This window comes from Episyrphus balteatus, chromosome 2 (assembly GCF_945859705.1).
Source record: "Episyrphus balteatus chromosome 2, idEpiBalt1.1, whole genome shotgun sequence".
In the NCBI taxonomy this organism is placed as follows: domain Eukaryota; kingdom Metazoa; phylum Arthropoda; class Insecta; order Diptera; family Syrphidae; genus Episyrphus; species Episyrphus balteatus.
The window spans coordinates 33,239,419-33,264,046 of NC_079135.1; the positions used below are offsets into that span (position 1 = coordinate 33,239,419).

General features: G+C 30.1%; 1 long non-coding RNA gene across 1 annotated transcript; it reads right to left on the minus strand.

The window, feature by feature from the left end:
• Positions 1-307: 307 nt before the first annotated feature.
• LOC129909196 (uncharacterized) lies at positions 308-4,719 on the minus strand. Its single transcript, XR_008771420.1, has 3 exons — positions 4,616-4,719; positions 4,413-4,552; positions 308-559 (listed from the first exon to the last, which is right to left on the minus strand). It is a non-coding gene; the product is annotated as an uncharacterized LOC129909196 (long non-coding RNA).
• Between the last annotated feature and the right edge of the window lie 19,909 nt (positions 4,720-24,628).

Below are 24,628 nucleotides of genomic sequence, written 5' to 3' on the forward strand. Positions count from 1 at the left end.
ATTTCTTGAACTATAAAAAGTTTTTGGATTTTTTTTTATACTTGAAGCCGTAAAAATAAAACTGAAACTTTTTTAAAAAATCTAAAAATGTTTATTTTGAAGACCAGTTCTTTTGTACGATCAGGGGCGAATACAGGATTGGCAATTTTTGTTTTTCTTAAAGATGAGTTGGTGCCCGAAAAACAATTTTGGTTCTATAAAGCTTTACAGATACAATTGTTGCTTCTGTAAAGCATTATAGAAGCAAAATTGTTAGTAGAGTGCTGTGAAGCGCAATTAGCAAAATAAAAATCTTCTATTAGCTGCCATAGATTTAATTAATAAATGCAATAAAGATACATATATTTAGTATGATAAATAGTTTCCTCCTTATTCTTGCATCTTGCATCTGGTAGCAAATTTTTCGGAAGAGCGTTTTTTTTTCTTCATTGAGGCCCTTTAAACATATATTTAAAATTTACAATGGCTGAAAACCGCTTTCAAGGTCTGGCACTGATTCACATCCACAGGCGAAAATCCGAATCGATGTTGAAAGAATTAAAACAAGGTTTTCAAAAACCTAAAAAAAAGGTTATAATTATTAAGTATGTAATTAAGAACTTAACTTAGTATATATACTATTACTTTGAAATATAGGTATATATTATTGTTTTTGTTAAGTTAAAGTTCATTTTTAATTCTTAAAGACACACATACATACAAAGGTACCTACATGAATTACAGTGAGTTGCCAAATTAATAGGGACAAACGAATTTTTTTTTTTTTTGGTTTACTTTGCTCAATTTTTTTCGTTTTTGCCAAAGTACCTGAAATTTTGTTTGTCTTATTTAGTTATACTAATCAAGTTGATATAAATTAACATAAAAAAGTAAATAAATCATAATTTTGGTAAAAAAAAAAGTGGAAATAGGGCAGAAGCACAAAAAGACGTTTCCTATGGAATTCATGCCCGGAAAATTGCCAGACCGGTTCAATACTTATTTTTTCTTATCGAGAAATAACATGATATTTTGTACTTTATGAGAAGTACCCCATCTTGCATAAAAATAAAATAAGTATTGGACCGGTCTGGCAATTTTCCGGGCATGAATTCCATGGGAACATCTTTTTGTGCTTCTGTCCTATTCTCCCCTATTTTTTAACCAAGATTATGATTTTTTTACTTTTAAGTCGTTTCATATCTACTTAAAAAGTATAACTAAATGAGACAACAAAAAATTCAGGTACTTCGAAAAAAAACGAAAAAAATTGAGCAAACAAAGTAAACCAAAAAAAAAAAAGATTTCGCTTGTCCCTATTAATTTGGCAACCCACTGTACATACATTAAGTCTGTTTAATGAATCTGATCCGCACAGAAAAGAATAGAAAAGATCCAAAAAGTATAGGCTTTTATGTTCCATGAAGAAAACCCTTGTCCAAAACTGTAAATCTGTCACTTTGCGTTTCATGAAGTTGTCCAGAACAGTTTAGTTCAAGTTTTTCTGCTCCTACTTTTGAGGTAGAGCAGACGAGTGAGAAGTGTCCAGCTGCAGCTGATTTATTGTATTTTGACAAAAATTTAATTAAATGAATTCAAAATAATGGAAATTTCTTTTATTTAGAATATTCTAAATATGAAGGAAAAATTAAAAATGTGAAAATATATAAATATTTAAAAAAATAATAATTTATTTGAATGAAAAATCATAACAAACAATATTTTTTTTTCAACTGATAGGAAACTTGACAACCCTAAACGAAGAGGTACTTTTCTGATCTTTTTTGTTCTGACAGTTTTCACGAATTTGTGCTGTTCTAATCTGCTCTGTTCTAGTTTTTCTTTATTAAACAGACCTATTATCTGCTTCATTTAAATTAATTAATTTATTATTATTTTTTTTTCTACTAGTCTAGGAGCACGGTTGCCACTGGTGAAAAAAAATTCCTACCAAAATTCCCCAGAAATCCTACCAAATTATACAAAAACCTACCAAATCTCGAATTTTTGTTCTTAACTGATAAAATGATTCAAAATTCGAAAACGTTAATTACATTTAAAGTATGTACATTACAACTATAAAGGTCACTTTTTGCTAGAATTGCAGAGAATAAAAATGAAGCGAAACGAAGAAAAAAAGATTAATTTCTAGTTTTTGATAAAAAAAAAAACCTTACGAAGATTTTCTGATGGTCTTCAGAAAATTTCGTTGCTTTTGTCATTTCAAAACTAAAAATTGTTATTTCAAAGATCTGAATTTCTGAAGTTTTTTTTTGAAGCGGAGTGATTGAATGAAATTAAAAGTTGTAGTGACCTCTCCTCCAAAATGAGTTTTGGTACCACAAGGTTCATCAGTTAGAAATGCAAATTTTGGTCAATTTCTGACGTTATTTGGATAAACTTATATAATTGAAGTTTTGAAGCTACATTATTTTTTCTTACTAATGCATTGAAATTGGAACTTTTAGAAACAGATTTTGTAATCTATAAGAATGGAATTAAATAAATGTAATTGACTGACTTGAGAATAAAGCGTTTAAAAGTCATTCTAAAAACTTTAAAATAGTAAGTATTTTAAGGTGACTTAAAAAAAACCTACCAAATCGAGTTTAAACGTACCAACCTACCAAAGCCAAAAAAACCTACCAAAACGGCAACCGTGTCTAGGAGCAAACAGCAGATTTAAAGAATTCGAAAGTCTGACAGGTTATCATGGCATTTTATGATTTCTTGGAAGTTGAAAAATTCATTTCTTTCCGTTTTTTTTGTCCAAGATTTTTGTATACCAAGAGTATAATCAATTTAATTCCTATAGAGCCCATAGGGGGTGATACCTTGATCTCAAAAAAATGGGTCCACAATGAAAATGGTAAAAAATGCAAAAAAAAAATCAATTTTTGATGCAGAAAGTATAACCACAAGTAAAAAATACCACGATTACTTAAATTTGGGTCCCAGATGTTTTATTCGCGGCATTCACTGTACCAAACGTCATTGAAATTTGGAAATGCATTTTCCGAAACGATGTATAAGCACATTTGTTTTTCCCTTAAATATAACCATAATGATGGTCACTCTAGATACAATAACAAATACCTCTCAATAGGAACTAAATTAGTCCCAGACGTTTAAAATATGGCCTTAACAGACGTCCTTGAAGAGCCCCGAAATACTAAATTTCATACAATAGCGGGAAATTATAGCCATAATCAAGCCAAAGAATTTATCTAGATAGTTCGTAGTCTTCGCAAGCATCATAAACAACTGCATCAAACACTAATACTTCCTTTAGAATGGCAAATCGTAAAATTTCATACCAATCTTGAAGGGGGGGCTGTAAAAGCTGATATCCAACTATAAGGTTGTATCGCTTCTCAACAACATCTGCAGCTAAAATTCTGTTTAAAGTTATTCTCTGGACGTTGCTAATACTGGAACAGATTATTCCTAACATGCTTTTAAGAAAAAAACTACCTACACTGAATCCGATGCCAAAATTTAAGTCCAACATCTTCTCGGCGCACAACTTTTTGAATCAGGAAAGCATTTTTGTTACATACCTATTTTGTAATTAATCCTATGAATTAACATAAAAAAAATTGATTGGTCAAAAATTGCATTTATCTTAACTACTATGCCCCACGTTATTACATAATTTTAATGTTCAATGGACTTTGGCTACAATTAAACATACAAATCAGTTATGAAGAGATATACACTATACAGCAATCAAACATATGAGATTGAGATGTACTGTCTCTCAACCGTGACCTCACAGATAATACTCATCATCTCATCTTCATTTGTAATTATTTCGAGATTCTTCTGGTAGTAAATTAATAAAATTCATGCTGACCCAGGTCATGGATATGGATTTGATGTGTTTACCTCAAACTGCCTACCATACAACTCGAATACCACCCTCAACAGTGTTCAGTTCAGAACGTGTTTTTTTGATATGAATGTATTCAATTGTTCAATTTTTGTGTATTCCCTTAAGAGCAGCCGACAGGTGTTTTCGAACATAGCACTTTTCAAAGAGCTTCTTTACAAAGCTCTCACAAAAAAAAAAACATCGCATAAGAGACTCATACAAAACTTGAATGTCATTTCTAAGAGAATTGCTCGCGCCGACTCAATAAAAATCACTCAATTGTTCAAATAATTTGTTGAAAAGCATTTAAATAGCTCAATTCTTTGCCATTTAACATTGACTATATACAAGCTTTTTTGTCTCGAATATTGAATTTACTTTTGGCCAAAAACTAGGCAACGAAAATTGGTGTCTATCTCTTTATTTTGTAGGTATTGCTTTTTGGGGTTTTTATTTGTGTTTTTCTTATAAAATGTATGTTTTCCTCAATGTTCGAGGACAATCGAAATAAGTGTCTGAAAGGTTTTCCGCCTTGAATAAACCATACTCCATAACTTACCCACTTACTACCCCTTGTCCTTATACTTTGTCCATGCGGGCGACCACTCTCTGCACATTTCATATCATTCTCCTTCTTCTTGTCTTCATCCAACTGTCAGCTTATTTGACCACTTGAAATATTATGGCGAAAGTGTACACCTAATTCATATACAAAGAAGAACATTTTTGTGGTTATTTTTCTTTTTTTTTTTTTTTGCTTACTTTCGGAGAGTGAATGATTTTTTTTATTTTGAGGGTGTAAACAAGGGGAATTCAATTTGTTTGACTGTTAAGTGTCATTCAGTTATAAGAAAACAAAAAAAAAAATGAAAATGAAAAAAATAAACAACTGATAAAATACTTATTTTGTATGGAAATTAATTTTTTTTTTCAGTTTTTGAAAGATGAGATTTAAGTATTTTAGCTCTAGAACATAATTTTTAGCAAAAATCTTAGAATTGAATTTATCTAGCAAAATTTATTTGCTGAGGTTAAATTAGCATTAAAAGTCCGATGATGTAGTTAAAGTCCGAAACGCGTAGCTTTACTTTTTATTAAATAAATTTTATCTTCTTCGCTGGCTATAGGTCTTGTTTCGATTTTATCTAAACTTCTTTGTCGACGTTTCACGTGTGCTTACACGCTTCTTCAGGACTAAGAAAAAATAATTCTAAAAAATGCTAAAACGTATAGAATAAATACTTATCTTTAATCTTTTGATCTCCAATTAATTGCTGTTAAAGGTTTTTTTAGGTTTTTTGTCTCGCTTCAATATTTCAAAAATCAATAAAAATGTCTTGAAAAAGACGTTTTCTGTTATCGAAATTTCAAAACATAAAAACTTTTTTTAATTATTTGATAAGAAATTCAAAAAAATTTCTTATCAAATTGAGTTGATTATTCATTTTAAAAATTCCTTTTAACAAACTGACTATAAATACTGCTAAGCCCTTCACAATCCGACCTCCTATTAACAGTGTTGTCTGTATCTAAAATATGTAACATTTCTAATATCATTCTCTTATTATAATGCTTTTCTGACTGTAAAATATCTACATTGTTATAATCTGGTCTATGTCCCTCACCTATACAATGCAAAGCTAGAGCAGTTTTATGAGAATGTGCGTTATTAATATCCGATCTATGACCAGCTATACGATTTTTAAGCTTCTGCATGGAAGTACCTACATAAACTGATGGACAATAGTTTGCTCCATCACCTAAACATTTGATTTTATATACTATATTTGATTTATCGTTTTTAGAAAACTCACCTTTTAAATTTGAAAAAAGTGAATTTCTCAAAACATTTACTGATTTAAAAGCTAAACGAACACTATCTTTGTTTCTAATAGGAGCATCTTGAATTCGATTCGAAAGATGAGGAATATACAAACAACTTCTGTAGGAAAACTGTGTTGTATTTGTAACTAAATTTGGTCTAACCAACGGGTTGAAATATTGGTTCAACAAAGTTTTTATTATATTTATTGGAAAAGAATTTGATAGTAAAACATCCATGATTTTTGAAATGTTATTCTGACGAAAGGCAATATCACTGATATCCAATACTCTGGTTATAAAATTTTTTGCTGTATTAATAATGATTTGTTTTGGCTGTTGGGAATTATAATTAATAAGGCGACCTGATGATGTTGGTTTTTTATACCAATCAAATATCAAACGGTTATTTTTCCTAATTACAAGCACGTCAAGATACGGAAGTTTTCCATTATTTTCATATTCAACTGTAAATTGAATTTTTGGATGAAAACCATTTAGTGCATCTAAAATTGAATTAACATGACTAGATTTAAGTATAACAAAAATGTCATCCACATATTTTGTAACAATTTTAGGTTTATATGGAATATTTTCAAAAACATTATCCAATAATGCCTCCATTACAATGTCTGCCAATATGGGAGATGCAGGACTACCCATCGGGACTCCTTGTTTTTGTTGATAAAATATTTTATCAAATTCTAAATAATTGTTATCTATAACACAAAATCGTAATATTTCTAAGAATTTTATTTTTGGCATTCTCGTATGATATTTAATGATATCCCAACTTTTCTCAACCAATTCTAGTGCTAATGGAATAGGAATGTTAGTGAACAGTGACACAACATCAAAAGAAACAAGAATATTATCCTGTTCTAAAATAATTGGTGATACTGTTGAGATAAACGATGATGCGTTTTTAACATTGTATTTGGAGTTAACAGTAACATTTTTTAAAATTTTAACAATGTATTTCGATAACTCATAGCAAGGAACTTTAAGCGACGAACAAATTGGTCTTAGAGGTACATTTTGTTTATGTATTTTAGGCAAACCATATATTTTGGGACTATTAGCTACATAAGTCGTCATACATTTTTTCTCAGATTCATTAATGAATTTATTTATGAATAAGTCTTTTACAAGTTTATTATTTTGACTTTGAACTTTATTTGTTGGGTCGCTTCTTAAAATTGAATATGTATTCCTATCAGCCATCATATTATTCATTTTATTAAAATAATCCGTTTTTTAAATTGCAACTGTAACGTTGCCTTTATCAGCCGGAACAATGTAAATCTCTGGATGTCTTTTCAAAAACTTTTTTGTATCATTAAATATTTTATTCAAATATTTATCAAAAGGTGGAATTGATACACATCGAAGATGATTTTGAAGAATTTGTGTGAAACAAGACCGTGCAGGTTCTTGTTCACTTTGTTCCTTACTTTTAATAATTTCTTCCCCATCTGCAATAATTTTAAATAATGGGAAATTTTCTTTTGAAACTGGCAAAGCAAATTTTGGTCCTAATGAGAGAAGCCACTTTACATCCTCAGGAAAATCTGTTTGTGTTTTAATAACAAACCAACTTTCCTGAAATTGTACTCTCATTTCTTGCCTAAGCTTAGACTTGAGCAATTCAAGTTTATTCTTTTGTGATAATTTAGTGCTATTATTTCCGGAAATTCGATCTTCGTGATTATGGATTTTAGGGATTTTGGGTTTCGGTTATTATGGTCATATTCAAAAAGCTTAGTTAGTTTTTCACTGACACTGACTCCCTTTCAAAGCATTTCATATTCAAAAATTGAGTTTTATTTTGCGTCAATTGCATAAACACAAATACTGTAGGTAGAAAAAGTAGTCTAGGAAATGAGTTGAACCTATTTTTTCTAAAAATAAGTATTTTTTTCATAATTATTCATACGTTAAAACTTAACAAAATTAGTTCGGTAATGAATTGCCACCTCCTTACAGTTGTTAAATTATTGGTATTTAGTTTCTGTTTTTTAATTAACTTTTAATTAACTTTAATTAATGACAATTGAATTTTGAAAACAAAATTAATACTTAATTTTAAAAAATAAATAAAATAAAAAATAAATAAAAGTATTTTTTTTTTTTTATGTTGAGTTTAAAAAATAATTTTTCAAAAACCGTTCCCTTCAACAGATTTATTCAAATATTATTGGCTTTACAAAAAGGAATAACACACCATTTTGAGTATAACCTTTTATTTTTAAGAATTTTGTTTTCCAAACTAAGTCAAGTTTTTAGAAAATAGCCCCTCCTGGCTAAACGGTAGGGCAACCCAACCTTAACGCTCTAGCTTTTTGGCTTATTCTTCCTGAATAACCCTGTATGTAAATATGTAAGTTTCTTAATAAATACTTTCATACATAAAATATGTTTTCTAAATAATTTAAATAAAATTTTTTTCAATGTATTTTAATAGAGTAGATATCAGATATCGGCCCCTGATTGGAAGAATTTGGTAACCCTCTTTTTTGACATAACAATGTTCTTACACAAATTCCTTAAAATAAAGAAAAACAAATTTTTTCAAACATTTATTTTTACAAGTATTCTTTTGTATTTGAGAAAATATGATTTTGGATAAAAAGTTCTATTATTTAAAACAAAAACACATCATGTAAATTTAGGCTATTGATTATGTAGTTTAGAAAGGAACAAAGACGTTCACGGGTTTTTATTTGCAGGAATCGTTCAAAGGGTTATAAGAGAAGATAAAACCGCGGAGTGCTATTAAATGACAGGGTGAGAACTTATGATAGGAGTGCAAAAGCCCCCTTTTTATTTTTTTCAATATACCTCCTAAACCAAGCTTAATTTTGATGTATACATATAAAACTTTTTGTAGAGAATTAAATTTCCTATTGAAATAATGTTTTTTTAAAAATTGAACATACCAAAACAGTCGAAACAATCATAAAAAAATATCAAAAAAAAAAAAATTGATTTTGTTAGTTTTTTTTTGCTTCTTTTATTTTTTCTTATAACCCATTGAACGATTCCTCCAATAAAAACCCTTGAACGTCTTTGTTCCTTATTGCCATGTTTATTTCGACATAAAAGCAATAGCCTAAATGTTTACTTCGAGATATTTTAAAATTTTTAAAACGAGCTCAGTTAACAAACTCTTAAACTTAGAATGTACTTCTTTCTATCCTCAAAATTGCATTTGTATTTGTTTGGTGTATTTCAATTTATTTAAACACCAAAAAAGTAACAACGGCGATTAAAATCGAAATTCTGGTTTTGGTATATATAAGAAAAAAAGTTCAGATATGTAATGATTACATCATCAAATATCAGCCTACATCAAATTTGTTCTATAGAAAAGTATAAAAACAAAATGGTACGCATACGCCACAGTGACCTACCTTTGCATAATAATATTAAGTAAAGGTTGACGAGCAAATACAAGATAATATAATAGCTAATAGCCATAAATACTTACAAATTGAAAACCGTTTGCAGATACTACTACTTACTACTTTAATCAAATTGATCAATCAGAAACAAACTCAAGGTAAATGAGCGTTTTCTTAATAAATAAAAATAAAATCACAATTTTCTAGTTGTTTTTAATTACCAGCATCTTATTGTTTATTTCTGGGAACTTAAAACTAATTTTAGCAAATTCTGATTCCTAGAAATTAATATAAATTGAATAGAATTTGAAATACTGCTGAACAAGTCAAATGGCATTTAAGTTCATTATAAAATGCCATTGGTCTTTGTTTATTTTTGCCAAATCAAATAATATAAAACTCTGTCTAAACTCGTATTTATTTCGAGACTATGTTGCGGTTTTTAGTTAATTCAATATTTGCACTAATTAATGTCCTCTCTATGTCTCTGAAAATACCTAAGTGAAGTTTTAATTTTTCAAATATTTGATTCCTTCTTTCAGATAAACCTCATCGTCATCATATCCAAACCATCATTTAGGAAAGAATATGTCATTCTGGAGAACGAGTTAGAGCTGCTGCTTTTCTACTGCTGTTGCAACACACGGTTGTGGCGGCTGAAATGAATGAAAAAAAAAAATAAAAAAAAAGAAAAAATAAATACAAAAATATAAAACAACATGCACACAGACAATTTCCGGTACGTGTCCACTTGTCCAGCATGCGAAACGAATGGCAAAAGTTTTATCGCCAATACCGAAAAACATAGGTAAAGCATACCTGAGAAGGATAACGAAAAACCTGTGGACCAGAACACAATACTACAACTGTGCTGCACTCTCGTTCTTCTTTACCTTACCGAAAGTCTACAAAAACAAAACGATACAAAACAAGGAGAATAAGTATAGTTGCAGAAGGCCGAATGCCCAAACCAAAACCAACAAAAAAAAAAATATAAAAAAGTTCAACTGACAAAAAGTGCATAGCAACAAAAAGAAAAGAAACAAAAATGAAATAAGTGTACGTACAGGAAACAAACTCACACAAACATAAACACACACATGTACAACCACATGGCGTTACCCGAAAAATCCTTGAGGATGAACATGAACAAAAACAGGAGGAAAACTTTCCAGGATACCAACGAGTAAGCCATAGATTGGAACACTCTTTAAATCCGAACTATGAACTTTTTATTGTCACTTGTTTCAGATTTTCGTTATGTGTCGCACTTGTCCGTTTGTGTGTCGGGTCTTCGTGTTGTATATAATAGAGAAGAAATCTCGTTGCAAAGGACTTTTTTTTTCCAGCGGAAGGACCTTTGTTCGTTTGTTTTTCAATGCCAACAGAGATTACTGCATTGCATGAGAAAAATATTTTCTTCTAATCTTTTCTTTTTCTTTCTTTTTGTGTTTAATAATATTTACAATTTTTTTTAACGTTGCATAGTTTAGGGATGACATACATGTATTAAGGAATAATCTAGTGATATGAATATAAATTAATCAAAACAAATATTTCATCTCCAAAAAGTTCGGACTTGAATACTTTTAATACCCGACAGGTAAATGACTTCTGGAAGTTATTCCAAAACCTGTGGTGAAATATTTCTCATGAAGAAAGTATGACAAAAATTATGAAGAATGTTTTATAGAATCAACGAAGCGTTTTTCTGGTCCACTTGTCAAAGATTATAGGCATTTCATTAAATCCAATACGTTGCCCTCTAGTGGTAAACTTTTCATGAAGTATTTTTGTTTTAGCATTGGCTTATTTAAGGATGGGTTACGCAAATTAAGAATTTTGGAAAAAAAGAACGTCTTCTTAAAACTTCCGAAAATTATATGGAAGAAGCCTATAGTAGATTTCAGTTGAAGAAGGCTTTTTGAAGACCGTTCTAATGCATTAAAAAAAAACATTGCATACTTACAAGAAACCTCTTTGAATTGGAACGTGTCTTAACGAGGCTTCTTGTTACTTGAAAATAGAAAATACAAGGCTTATGAATTAAAAATGAAATGCACGACTGGGTCGCACAAACATGCTATAAGAATTCAAATTCCTAACATTTGTAAGACTTTTTATATACAAATTTGGTAAATGCATATTGAAATTTAAAAAAAACATAAAATTTGATTTGTTGAAATCAAGCAAGTAATTTGACAAATCTGATTTAAAAAAAAAAACGGTTTTACGGGAGGTACCGTTAAAAATGATTTCTAAAAAAATTTCATTCAAAGATAGACCTTGAAGAAAAACTAAAGTTTGAAGTATTTGAACAAAATCGTTGGAGTAGTTTTTGAGGAAATTAAACTTTTCCAAAATCGGTATATGACAGGTACTGTTATTTTCGGTCCAAAAAAATGAATTCCAAAACCTGATAGCTGGTATGTGAAGGTACGTGGGATCGATTCTTGGCAGAGCCTTGTGAAAGTGAAAAAGTATTTAAATTTATTTCAATTAAAAAGAGCTTGATTTTAGAAAATTCAGGGAAATTTTTTTAAATTTAAATGTTGAAACTTAAATAAAGTTTAAATGATTTTTTTTTTAAACAAGTCAAAAACTTCTGAAGCTTTAAAATTTAAATAATTTCGTTTAGTTACTTTCATTAAAACAGTTTTTTGACATTTTTGCTAGGTTCACCATAGGGAAAATTAGAATTTGGAAATCAAACTCAAGATAAGAATTCTTGCCTGTCTGTCTCTAACCCAAACTACAGCCTTCACCACAAAAGCAGTAATTTTCATATCAATCATACAAAAAAAAAAAAAAACAAAATTTCAAACTCAGAATATTGACCGGTTTCCATTATTGACAAACATTGAGTTGATTTCACATATGTAAAACCAATTCTCAAGACGAACTAATAAAAATTGACAGAATTTAGTTAAAAATAAAACAAGGACGTGCTATAATTTCTCCTCTTTCTTCGTTACTTTTTCTTTCATTTCTATTTTTTTTTAATTCATTTTTGTACAAACAAACAAATAAAATATTGTACCGGAAGTTTTGTTGATATTGTTATTGATATAAGAGTTCAAAATATTCTAAATATATATGTTTGTGTATTTGTATACCCCCAAAGGACAAGGCTAGAATTTTTTTTTCGTATAGGCCTTTTATAGTAATTCAAACCCCATTCTACTAAATCAATACAATAGAATTTCTGCCAGGGACATTCCAATGATGATTTATTAGCTATAGGGCTTGATGGAGGACGACGAATAACAATATTAAGTTTTCTTAAATTGCCTTTGCTTATTTGTATTATAGAGAGGTCCTTGGAAATATTTTGGTACTTAATTTTCAAGCATTTGTACGTGATATGATTTCACACAAAACCCAGACATTACAGAGAGAGAGTTATTGCTATTATGTATCTTTGTGATTGTTAAACAAAATATCAATTCACCACACAAGAAGCACCTCTACTTGAGCTTAACATGTCAACAAGTCTACTTGAAATAATGCACAATGTATGAAGTATAGAATAGGTCTCTTTAGATGTATCTTATCCCGCGTAGACAATCATCAAACTTCTTGCCACCATCATCTTCAACACACCACCAGCCTATTTAACCCTCATTATCTAACGTTAAAGCTAGAGTAGGCCATCGATTTTATAAAGGAAGAAAATATATATAAGAAGAATTTTTCTTCTACCCGCCCGCTGCCGCTCTATAGTGATAGATACGTGCGTGATTAGCTCTTTTATAAAAAAAGAGTGATCACCACTTCTCTTTTCGAGGACTCCATCATCATGAATATTCGGGTCGACACTTTTAGTACCTATAGCTGTGTGATCTTTGTGTGGCATGTCGTCGTGTCGGTGCCAAACACGACGAAGCCAATGGTTTTGATGTATTGAAATAAGTCTGGTAGCTGCCCCCGAAGGAGACCAATTCCATGGTTTATCTTTCATGAAGTACAACGAACATACTTAACCCCCATTGAGTAAAAGAACAAGAAGAAGAAAATCACTCATAACACAAAACAACAGAAGGAACAAAAAAAAAAAAAAAGTATTTTTTATGACACAGGGGCTAAAGGACCCTCGAGGTCAATGAATTAGAGGTGAAACGTTTTTCCTTAAGTGACTTATTATTTCTATTGTTTGAAGGAGGATTTCCATTGTGAAACACAAAAATTAGGTCAATGCCTTGAGATAAGATTAATTTATTGTCACAATATTTTGTGTCAGCTATTTTTTTTATTTTTTCTTTCTTTCACAAATAACTTAAAGGAGGTTAGAACTCTTTATATGATGATGGGAAATTTTCTTTTTCCAAGTATTTTCAGGTTTTTTTTTTATTTTAGAGAGAAACAAAATTAAGTATTATGTATTTGAGTGAGGAAACCAAAAAAATCCCTTGTCGATTTTTTCCAATCTGTTCCTTATTTTCATTTGCCTTTTGCTATCATCTAGACAGCATTGAAAATAAATAATAATTTTCTCTCCAGTCACGGCTGATGCAAACGAAAATTGATGTCGCCAGTGATATTTTATGATAAATCAGTTTTTTTTTTTTTTATTCTTCCTAGAATATTAAATAATAAATAATAATAATAAATACATTTTTTTGATTTTATTTTCAAGTTCCTTTCATTTGGTTTTTCATTTAAAATTTTGTTTTGAAATGAAAATGCCTATACACTCCTTTTGTGTGTATGTATCATTCTACAACACAATCATCAGCATAACAAAAATGTGTTTCATATAAAACGAGCCGCCTGTTGAGCCCTCTCATTCCTCTCTATATACTCTTACTCATATACAAAAATAAATTGAATATTTTGTTGCCTTTGCAATACAAAAAAGAAGGAAATATTAAATTTTATTTTAAATGAATTGATATTGTTGAATAAAATTGTACAAAGACTTGTTTTTTTTTTTATTGTTCGTTTATTGTTTTTTTGGTCACTCTGGTGTATACGTAACATTTTTTTTGTTGTTCGTATGAAAATCCAGTGTTTTATGTTGGAAACAAAAAAAAAAAAACGCTACTTATTTATACGATAATTGTTTTTATTTTATAAAATTTCAGCAGATTACAAATTTAACTTCATATTTAAGTAGGTATTTTGGGTATAATGGCTACATACAAAATTAATTGTTTTTGAAAACAAAAATTTTAATCCGATAATCCAGTAAGTTATAAATACTGATAGTTACTATGTATAAACTGAGATTGTGTAACTAAATTATAATGAGTACCAGATTTTACCAATTTTATTTTTAAAGCACAGCAGGCATTGTTATATTTAAATTTTTCTAAATGTAGTTATTATTGCAGTAAGTTGTAGTTTGAAATTGAAAGTTCGAGTTTAATTATATTTTTAGTGGCTTATGTATGTTTTCGGAGTGGCCGAATACGTAATTAAGATGAATAGGAAAAATTTTTGTATACCCAAGATTTTGATACATGAATCCATGTACACTTATGGTATGGGTAATGAATGATATCTTCATTTGATATAAAAAAAAAATAATAAAGAAAGGTTAAGAATTTATCTAATCAATTATTGTCCTTAATGTCCAATCAAGTAAAAACTTGTAAAAGATTTTTTTTAGTCTTTTATTTTTTTTCCTCAAAAACTAATTGAAGTGCTTGACTGCAAATAAATAAAACCATTTGCAAATCAAATAAAAAATTAATAATAATACTCTGATTAATCTAATATTTGCACCTTTTTATTTTTCTTCCTCTAAAGGGCAAGTATTGGTTTCATGTCAAAACAAACAAAACTGTAGGTTTTTATCAATATCTACAGTATGATGATGAAGAAATCCAAAAAAAGTGAATTTCTTCATGATGAACGGCTGGTTGAAGTTTCTTCAAAATCTGGAATTCAGAATTTTGTTTTTTTTGTTTGTTTGCTGTTTAGAACCTGTTTTAGAACGTGTACCTCCCATACACAATTTTTCAGTTAATGCAATATTCAATATGCAAGAAAAATTAGATATTCAAAAAAATCAAATAGCGGAAAAATGTTGAGCGTATTTTTCTAAAATTTATGATTAATGATTAGGTATATAGGTACTTTGGGTTTTCACGTAAACATTTCATTAAGGACTCAAGAAAATTTGTTCAAACTTTCTTCACGTATATACATTAAGAGTGGTCCTTATTTTACTCTTTTGCGAAAATTGAGTACGACGCCCTATAGATTGGTTATAAATCAGGAAAAAAAAGTACCCTATTTTTTTCATATTTTTATCACTAACCCTTCCTGGCCCTATTTGGATTAGAAGTTACTAGAGCAGGGGCGATATTTCGTGTCCAGTGTTAGATAAATGGTGAATTTTCGATCATTCATACGTATAAACTTCTTAATGAAATAGGGACAGAAAGGGTTAGGAATAAAAATTTGAAAAAAATTAGGGCAATTTTTTTCCTGACTTGGAACCAATTTAGGGGGCGTCCCAAATTTTTTTTTTTCCTAAGGACCACCCTAATATACATATTGTCACATTCAAAAAAATTTTGGGCTTACATTTTTAATAATTAAAAAAAAAAATAAAATAAAAAAAAAATGTTCCAATAATGGAAAAAACATTTTTAATAAGTTTTCTATTAATATCATTTAAAACACATTTTGCTTTAAGTTCATGGTCAGGTCAAGCCATCAACTTTTGAAGAAAAAAAAAATTGATTTTTCAAAACGAAAACAAAAATTCCAAAAACTTGCAAAAATTTAAATATTAAACACTTTCTTACAATTTTTTTTTGTCAGAATAAGTTTAAAGACCAGTGCAAAAACCGTTTTTGGGGGTCAAAATTGTAAAATAATTAATTAAAACTTTGTGAAAATGTACGATTTTCATCATTTTCATGTGGGATTGAAATCGTTTCATTTTTTTTCTCAGCCAAATTTAGATATTCATAAAATTATGAAAAAACATATCCAACAATTTTCGCTAAAGATTAAGATAAACAAAAATAAAAAGTTAGTTTTTGAAATATCGCTCAATATAATATTTTTGAGGGATGCAAGAGAATGGTCCAAATAAAAGTAGATCTTTTAATGATCTACGTATTTAACGCATACCTTATTATTTTTTTCGACAAGAGGTTTTTTGTAGAATCTTTTTGCAGTTTCTAGTGGTGAAGTTCTTGTATGCACTCTCAATTCCAACATTTTTGTTTAACATTATCCCTTAATTTATATCAATATTTTTAATAAATCAATTCAAATCTTTTTTCGCCAAAACAAAGGCAACACAAATAAATGTTACAAGTCTATTACATTTCAAGTTCTGTTGAATCGGATTTTCCTTTAACATAATATCCCTCACAAAAAAAGTATCGATTTGATTTCTGTCATGTAATAAATTTTCGTAGAAATCAACCATATCTTTCCCCTTCGTCCAGACAACAACAAAAAAAAATTTATCAAAAACAAAGTTTGTTTCAACGCAAGAAATCCTAGATAAACTATCGCAAAGCGAATGGAAAATCCAACATAATTCCTATAGACAGGCTAAAATGGGGGTAGTAATAAGCGTTAATATTCCAACACGCATATCGATTGCGAGTGTCTGAGATACCACATCACTGACGATTAGAATGTTGGCCAAAAGTATATGCATGTCATTCGTTTTGACCACAAAAAAGAACACATACCAAGAAAATACTATTTCTACACAAATGTGTGTACATATAAGGGAAGACGAAAAAGGATTTAAGGTCCTGATTTTGGGAGCACTTGTTACATAATAAGCGATTACAATTATAGTCCTCATGAAAAATTTAATGCGGGCTTTTTTCCAGACTTACGTGTTCCTTTTGGCTTTGCATGTTTTGTTCTAAAAGGCTCGGCTCTAGAAGCCCTTCAATTGGACACGAAATTTAAGTGAACAGAAAAAAATCCCCCAAATCGCAAGGCCTAAAATGCAATGAATCTTTCGACTTTTTGATTTCTTCCTTCTGGTTTTGGTGGAGATGAGGCGGTCGGTGTTGCCAACTTTGAAGTCGGTCACAAAGCTAAAGTGAGAACGAGACCGTATTCGTCTGTCTGTCCGACCATCTGATTTATTTCAATTGTTTATTTCTGTGGTAGCCCGATTTGTTCTGGCCTTCATACAATGTAGGTTGAAGTTTGAAGGGTGATTTATGAGCAAGTTCTCCAGAATCGTGTGCTGAAATACAACCTCTTTGTAGATATAGGTATGGTGTAGGTTTATATAGGAATGTGGGAAACGCACAAATATTCTATGCAGGACTCATGGAAGCAGTTAACACGTGGGTTTTTGTTTTTTCTTTTTTTGTTTAGTTTTTCTTTTTTTTTTTTTTTGCTTCATCGATGTTGAATAATAAGGATTGCGTGTCCTGTCAAAAGTGTGTGCCATTTCATTTTCGTTGAATGTATCGTTTTCGATACAATTCTGATGTTGTTATTCTGTTTTATGATCCTAATTTTATTGTCTTTGATTTTAGGTAGGTATTAAGTGAGAATATTTATATTTAAAGCAAAACATAATTTAATGTTTTCAATTTAAATGCGCTTTGTACGTGTCAGTTAGTTTTTCTGGTGGAATGGAAAGACTACGTTTTATCAAATTACAGTAATTTTGTATAATTTCATATCCAATCAACTTAAAGAGCTTCTTCAAGTTTTGTGTAATGTTTGGTCATTATTAGAATATTTTCATAAACTTGCGGAGTATTTATGTAAATCAATTTCGTGAATCTGTCTTTTTATAATCTACGTAATTTTTTAGTAATAAAAGACTTATATCCCCTGTCAAGTGTCAATGTTACCATAGAACGTTCAGTCTCCCTTCGATCTTTGAACTGTCCTCTAACAGAGTACCTAGATCTTGATTCCTTTTGTCGGGGTTTCTGTACATACAATCCAGTACAAGTTATACGTGTGAATCATGAGTTGGTTCACTATTCTTGCCTTTATCTAACCTAGGATCACTTATAGATTCTAGGACTTTCTTGACAAAACCATACTAAGAGCCGTTTTCTTCACTAAAAGTTGAAGTCAACTTGAGGATTTTTATTCTCAACTTGAGATTTTGTTTTTCTTCACTCAAAGTTGACAGTTCCAACTTTCGATTCTCAACTTTAGAGTTTATCAACTTGAGATTTTCTCAACTCTCGGAAAAATGAAAGTTGGGCTAGCAAACTTGAGATTTTGTAGGAAAACATCATATATTTTTTTTTTCTTTTAAATTGTATGATAATGTAATGATTCCTCTTTTTAAAAATGGAAAATTAAACTAATAGATATCTAGTAAAAAAATGGCTCTAAATTTTTTTATTTTTTTAAAGAAACATATTAAATTGTATTCGCTTTTTCATTCAATTCAGCAATAAATTGTTGCACTTTATAGTTAATTTATGAACATTATGTACATTATAATATATTTTCGAATCACTGACAGTTGTAAATTATGAATATATTGATCATTTCACATCCCGTAAATTTTTTTTTATATCGCTTCAAAATTATTGCTACCAAATAGAATCTTTTGAAAAAAAAAAAATCAACACCAAATAAAAAAACAAATTTATCCACCGATTTTTAATTTGTTTTAAAACAAATTCGATATTTTTAACACAGAAATTAGACAATTAAACAAAACAAATGACATTTAAAATTTATTTTAAATTTATTTGAATAAAATGTCACAAATATCCCAGGGATATTTTGTTTAACTGGCCAACTTTTGTTTTTCAAACTCGAGAGTTGAGAACAAAATAGTGAAGAAAACAAATGTTCAACTTTTGCTTCTACTCTCGAGTTGAAGTCAACTCTCAAGTTCGCCAACTTTGGAGTTTGCTTCAAGTTGAGCAATAGTGAAGAAAATGGGCCTAAGACTATGTAAATGTTTAAGCTTTTTGGCAAAATCTTATTTTTGTGTCTTTTGTACAAGAATGAATATTTTTTATCAAACAATTTTCAGCTCTGTATGAACTCATTTTCTCTCTTTTTGCACCGAGAGAAAATAACTGCTTCTACTATATTCAACATTATTTCTGGTATATGGGCCAAAATACTATTTAGTGCCTAAAAAATTGTCCCTTTGAACAGTGAATTTTGAAAAATTAAATATGGACATTTTTATCAATATACACTGAGGGAAAAAATAAATTGAAGTTGAAACGTCGTTGTTTCAATGATGAACTACTTTGATTTACCTATGTGACTTTAAGATACGAAACGCAAAATCATTCCGAATAATAGTTAAATCAATGTGATTTTCATTGATTTCACGTTGTTTTGTGGTGGCTTTTCCCTCAGTGTATGTTTGGAATGATATTTCTATATTTATGACAGTTTAAACAGAAAGTGATCAAAACCAAACAACTGAGTTACTTAACTGCAAATTTCTGTTTCATTTGTAAAGTCATATATTTAAGCTCTCTGATATTCCTATTTGAAACTATAGGAACAACGTATAGTCTCATATGAAGTCAAATCACAGAAAAATTAATTTCAATTAAATATTCTTAAAAGTTTATTACCAAAAATTAGCTTTAAAACTTTAAATACGACTGCGTTACCAAGATAAACCACAATGTTACCGTGATTTGTATAAACAATTCGATCCAAATATGGGTTTCAAACTTGTAAAAGTAAATAATGTTAGGTAATTTTATTACTCAATATAGTTTTTCTACTAATTTGTACTTTTTCTTCAAGAAAAATGAAATTAAAAAAAAAGGACTTTTTTGTAGGCACTAAATAGTATTTTGGCCCACATAGCTATTACTTTTATAGTATGATTAAATATACCAAAGAAGTAGAGTTATAACTGGTCTTTCCTTACTTTTAGTATTACCTGCTAGCAATTTTTCAAGAAAATGTTGAAATGTTGGCGTCGCCAATTCCTCACAAGAGGTATTAAATCTTAAACAATTTTTTTCAAGGCGGTGCACAGTGTGCAATTTTGCCAATCTAGCGGAACTAAATTCGTGGTTCCAAGTACACTTAATTTTTGCTATGAAAACCAGTTTAATTATATTAAATATGTATTTCTACAAGTGCCTCATTGATTTTCAGATATATGTGCCCATGATTATGAAAGTGGACTATTTGAAGAAAAATTTACATAATAATTTTCTTATAACGATTTAATTATATTTCTTTTATGAAATCAATAGAGGAGCTATAAAGAAGTTTATTTACTGCAATTTAGCTTTCAAATAATAATTATTTTTAGGCTAGATTTGATGCCATTTTTAGGAGTGACTTAGTCCACTTTCATAATAAATTGCACACATATATATATTTAATTATAAGTCCCATATGAGGCATCGGAGTACTTATGTACAAAATAGATGGGGAAGAGCCGACATCGAGCAATCGATTTTGGGAGTTGTTTATCAAAACTATCTATCTATTTTCCGATATCTCTTAGTTTTCGAGATACTAAGCGAGATATCGAAAAATTTTATTTAATCTTTTTGTCTTATATTATCATGAGGAGTCTAAAAAAGTAATTTGCGATTAACAAAAATCTGATTTACGATTTTTGAAAATATCGAAAATACGTTTTTGCCCTATAAATCTAAAAAAAAAAATATATTGTATGGGGGCCGCAGCTATTCACAAAAACCCTTAACGGATTTTGATAAATAGAATATTGAGCGAAGTCCTAAGCACCATTTCACGAAGGATACATGCGGATACATTTTTAAAACGCTTGAAGAATTCAAAACAAATAATTGAAATAAAGGGCCTAAGGTCTTGAAACAAAATTAAATTTTCTTCCATTTTAAGACTTAACAACACATTTTTTTTGTGGTTACATCATAATAGAATACCAAAAAATAATAAAAAAAAATGTTGGTCCAGCTAGCTTTGATAAATAATAAAATACACAACTATTAGTTTCACTCAAAAAAAATCAACTTACTTTAAATATATTTTTGCTTATTTTAATCTTATGTTCATGACACTGCAGAACGCCGCATGCAGTTTTAATTTTCGTTTCTTTTTTAACATTTCATTGTATGGAATTTAACCTTTCATTATACATCAAAATATTTATATTCGGAAAACTTCGAATTTTAATAAAGTTCCACTAGATATGTAAAATTGCACACTGTGCGGTGGATGCTGGGATTTGAACTTAAAACCTCTGGTGAAATAGTCAATCACATTAACTATTTAACTAGGGTACATACAACACACTGTCGATATATGATCATAAGTTCAATTAAAGCTTCAAAAACTACCCTACGCCTGGGAGAATAAACCTTTAACTAATGTTTTCAAAAGTTTTAAATAGCAAATAATAAATTTAAGCTTTCCATTAAGCATCGAATCAAATAATACCATTCGACCACAGACCTCATGAAATGTTGTAATCTTCACGTCTTTTACAGCTTTAACCCCAAAAACCACATCAAAAGCTATACGGATGATGCCACCTACGTGTCTGCTAGACTTTTGTACATATTTCGAAAACTCCAAATTAAATTCCATTTAAGTAGACGCAATATAATGATTATAATCTTTTCTACAGCAAAATAATTTTAAGCAAAGCGAACTATTAGAGAACTAAGAAAAGCAAAGCTAATTGAAGCATCGGTAGACCATAGACCGCAACAATTTCCCATTTATACCATAAAACTATGCCCCATGGAATATTTTGTATATTTATCTCATAAATATAGTATCCCAAGCTGCTGCCATTGTCGTCGTCAACGTGACAGAGAATATATATTTTCAAATGCTATTGTGGCTCCTGGTATAGAGTTGGAAGGCGAACGAAAGGGTTATAAACCGGGTTAAGGCTTGTATAAAACATATACTCCCCAAACCTAGAAATGATACCACATTCATATTTGCGAGTTTGAGTTGATTTAAGAAGAGGGGGCCAGTTAGGTGGCGATAACATCATCATCGTCATGCACAACTGTCCCGTCCATCTACCATTCATCCATCCATCCATCCAAATCTCTCGTCGTGGTTGCTGCAAGTGAGAATGAAGATGTCGGTCCTGGAATAGGTATAAAATACATAGGGCCGGGTTGTGGCAACAACAACTACAACTGGAACTGATGCCAACCATTCGGGAAGGAGAAGGCAAATTGTGGCATAAGTGATGAGAAATAAACCACCAGATGGTTGTGTGTGGTTGCCATAATAGAGACGTTATCCTGTGAACATCATATTGTGGTATCTGATGGTATTTACCCATACAACCCTTGAAAAGCCTTAGCACTTTTCTCATGGTCTCCATGGTTTTCCATCATAGACGATGACGACGACTAAGAACAACGAAAAACGACCGATATGACGATATGGCGGAAAAGGCGAGAAGGAGGCACCAACATCATCCTTTCGGTCCGTATTTTTTTGTTTTAAAATTTTGAAACTGGGAACAAGCCTCGTTCCACGATTTGGTCCACCAGATCCTCCCATGCTGTTTCCCTTCCACAACACAAAATTTAGTGGAAATTATTAAAATAAATCATTGCAAAAGTTTCTTGCAACATTTTTTCCTGCTGCTGCCGCACACCATGTGTTTGAATTTGAATGTTTAGACGAATTTAAATATGGCGGCGGTATTGGTGGCAAGACCCACTTTCTGCCCCAGAAACCATGTTCCCTTTATTCAAGGATGTAAATAATTACCATCACCAATGAAAATACTACTTTAAATAAAGGGGAGCAGCGCCCTCTGTCAGGTGTACACAGTAACCCAACGAGTAGTAGAATTTTAGAGAACTTAGGTCCAATTTATTCACACTCCATTAAATTTAAAGTCGCCATTAAAAAAGGGAAATTTTAAAATTTGTATGCGATTTGACAGTTTTATAATTTTTTAATGGAGCCTTTAAAAATAATGGAGAGTGAATAAATTGGGCCTTAGAATGGTTTGTGTGTGTGTGTTTTTTTTTTTTGGGAAGAAGTCTTTTGTTCCAGATTTCCAGAGAAAGGATATTTATATGGTAGAAATGAATATCACGTATTGACAACCCTTTTTTGCTTCATAAATAGCCACTGTGTATACGGAACATGCTCTGGTGGCTTTTTTGATGTTAGCTTAACTAGTTATGCTCTCGTAAACAATTCAAATTTAGGTTTTAGAAAAAACCTCAGCATCTATATATCTACGTGACAAAACTTTGAAATACTGCAGAATTTCCTAAACCCGTTCCCCGTTCCGGGTCTCTTATGATGGGGCGAATTATTATAGCCACGATAGTTGTTGGTTGGCTTATAGAAGTAGATGGATGTAGTTGTAGTAACTATGCTTGCTTTTTCCTGTCAATATAGAGAATGTTCGGGATGTAGAATAGATATATGAGGCATATGTTCGGCTTGGTAAATCTAACAATCGTGTTCATGCATGAGGTATTTTTATTATTTTAATTTTTTTGTTTTCTTTTTTTTTTTTTTTTTTTTGATAGAGTACCTACCCCTGACGAAAGTTGAGAAGGTTAACTGTGTAGGTACGTACAAATAAAGTATGTAAACTAGAATGGCATGTTTAACAACTGCTTTGAAGCTTTAATAACAAAAAAAAGTTTGAAAACATGCACTTTAGTTTCTTTTGAACGGCAGGTATTAAAAAATGTTTTTTTTTTTAGTCTTAAATGCATAAATTGACACTGCTAGTTTTTTAAGTCACTGACAGAAAAGCATTCAACCATGATTGTTGAACTTATTAAGAAAAGCATCGTAATTGAATTCCTTAGTAACACATATTGTTCGCGGATTCTACATAGATACACCGAAAAAAAAAAAATAAAATAAAATGCACGACTGGGGTCGCACGTACTTGCTCTTGCAGTTCAAAGCACTTTTATGTTAGTTTACTTGTAGATTTTACGAGCTGCCTCTAAAATAAATTTTAAAGAAATTTTGTTGAGGTTGGGGAAGAGCCGACATTTAGACTAAATTTTTTTCATATAAAAAAATTTTTTTTTGTATACGACTTTTTTGAGAAAAAATAAAAATGCAATTTTATTGCCATTGCTTTAAATATTACGTATACAAAGTTTAATCAAAATCGTTAGAGCCGTTTTCGAGAAATTCGCAATATCGTATTTTTTTGTACAGGAGGTATACGTTCTAAACGAGATATAAAAAAAAAAAAACAAAAAAAAACCAACTTTCAGAATTCCATAAAAATCATCTGTACCAAATTTGAAGAAAATCCATCCACGCGTTAACGCTGTGCAAATGTGTACAGATGGACGTACAGACGCACAGACGCACGGACGGATTTGCGAGACCCACTTTTTTGGAATTCTCCATCATCGTAATGTTGGTTTTGATTAAAACCTCAAATTTTTTTTTTCGACACGAAACCAATACTTGCCCTTAGAGCAAGTAAAAACCATTATCAATTTAACATTTTTTAAATATCAGCAAAAAATGCTCTATAAATGTGTTTTATGATAGTAAAATTATTAAAACAATATTTTTATTATCAGGATGATATTATTTCTTTGATGCCGGGTACAAAGGGGTTAAGTCAAAAAAATCGATTTTCGGATTTTTATTGGACTTCAGTCAGTTTTTTTTTTTCTCTTTCGTT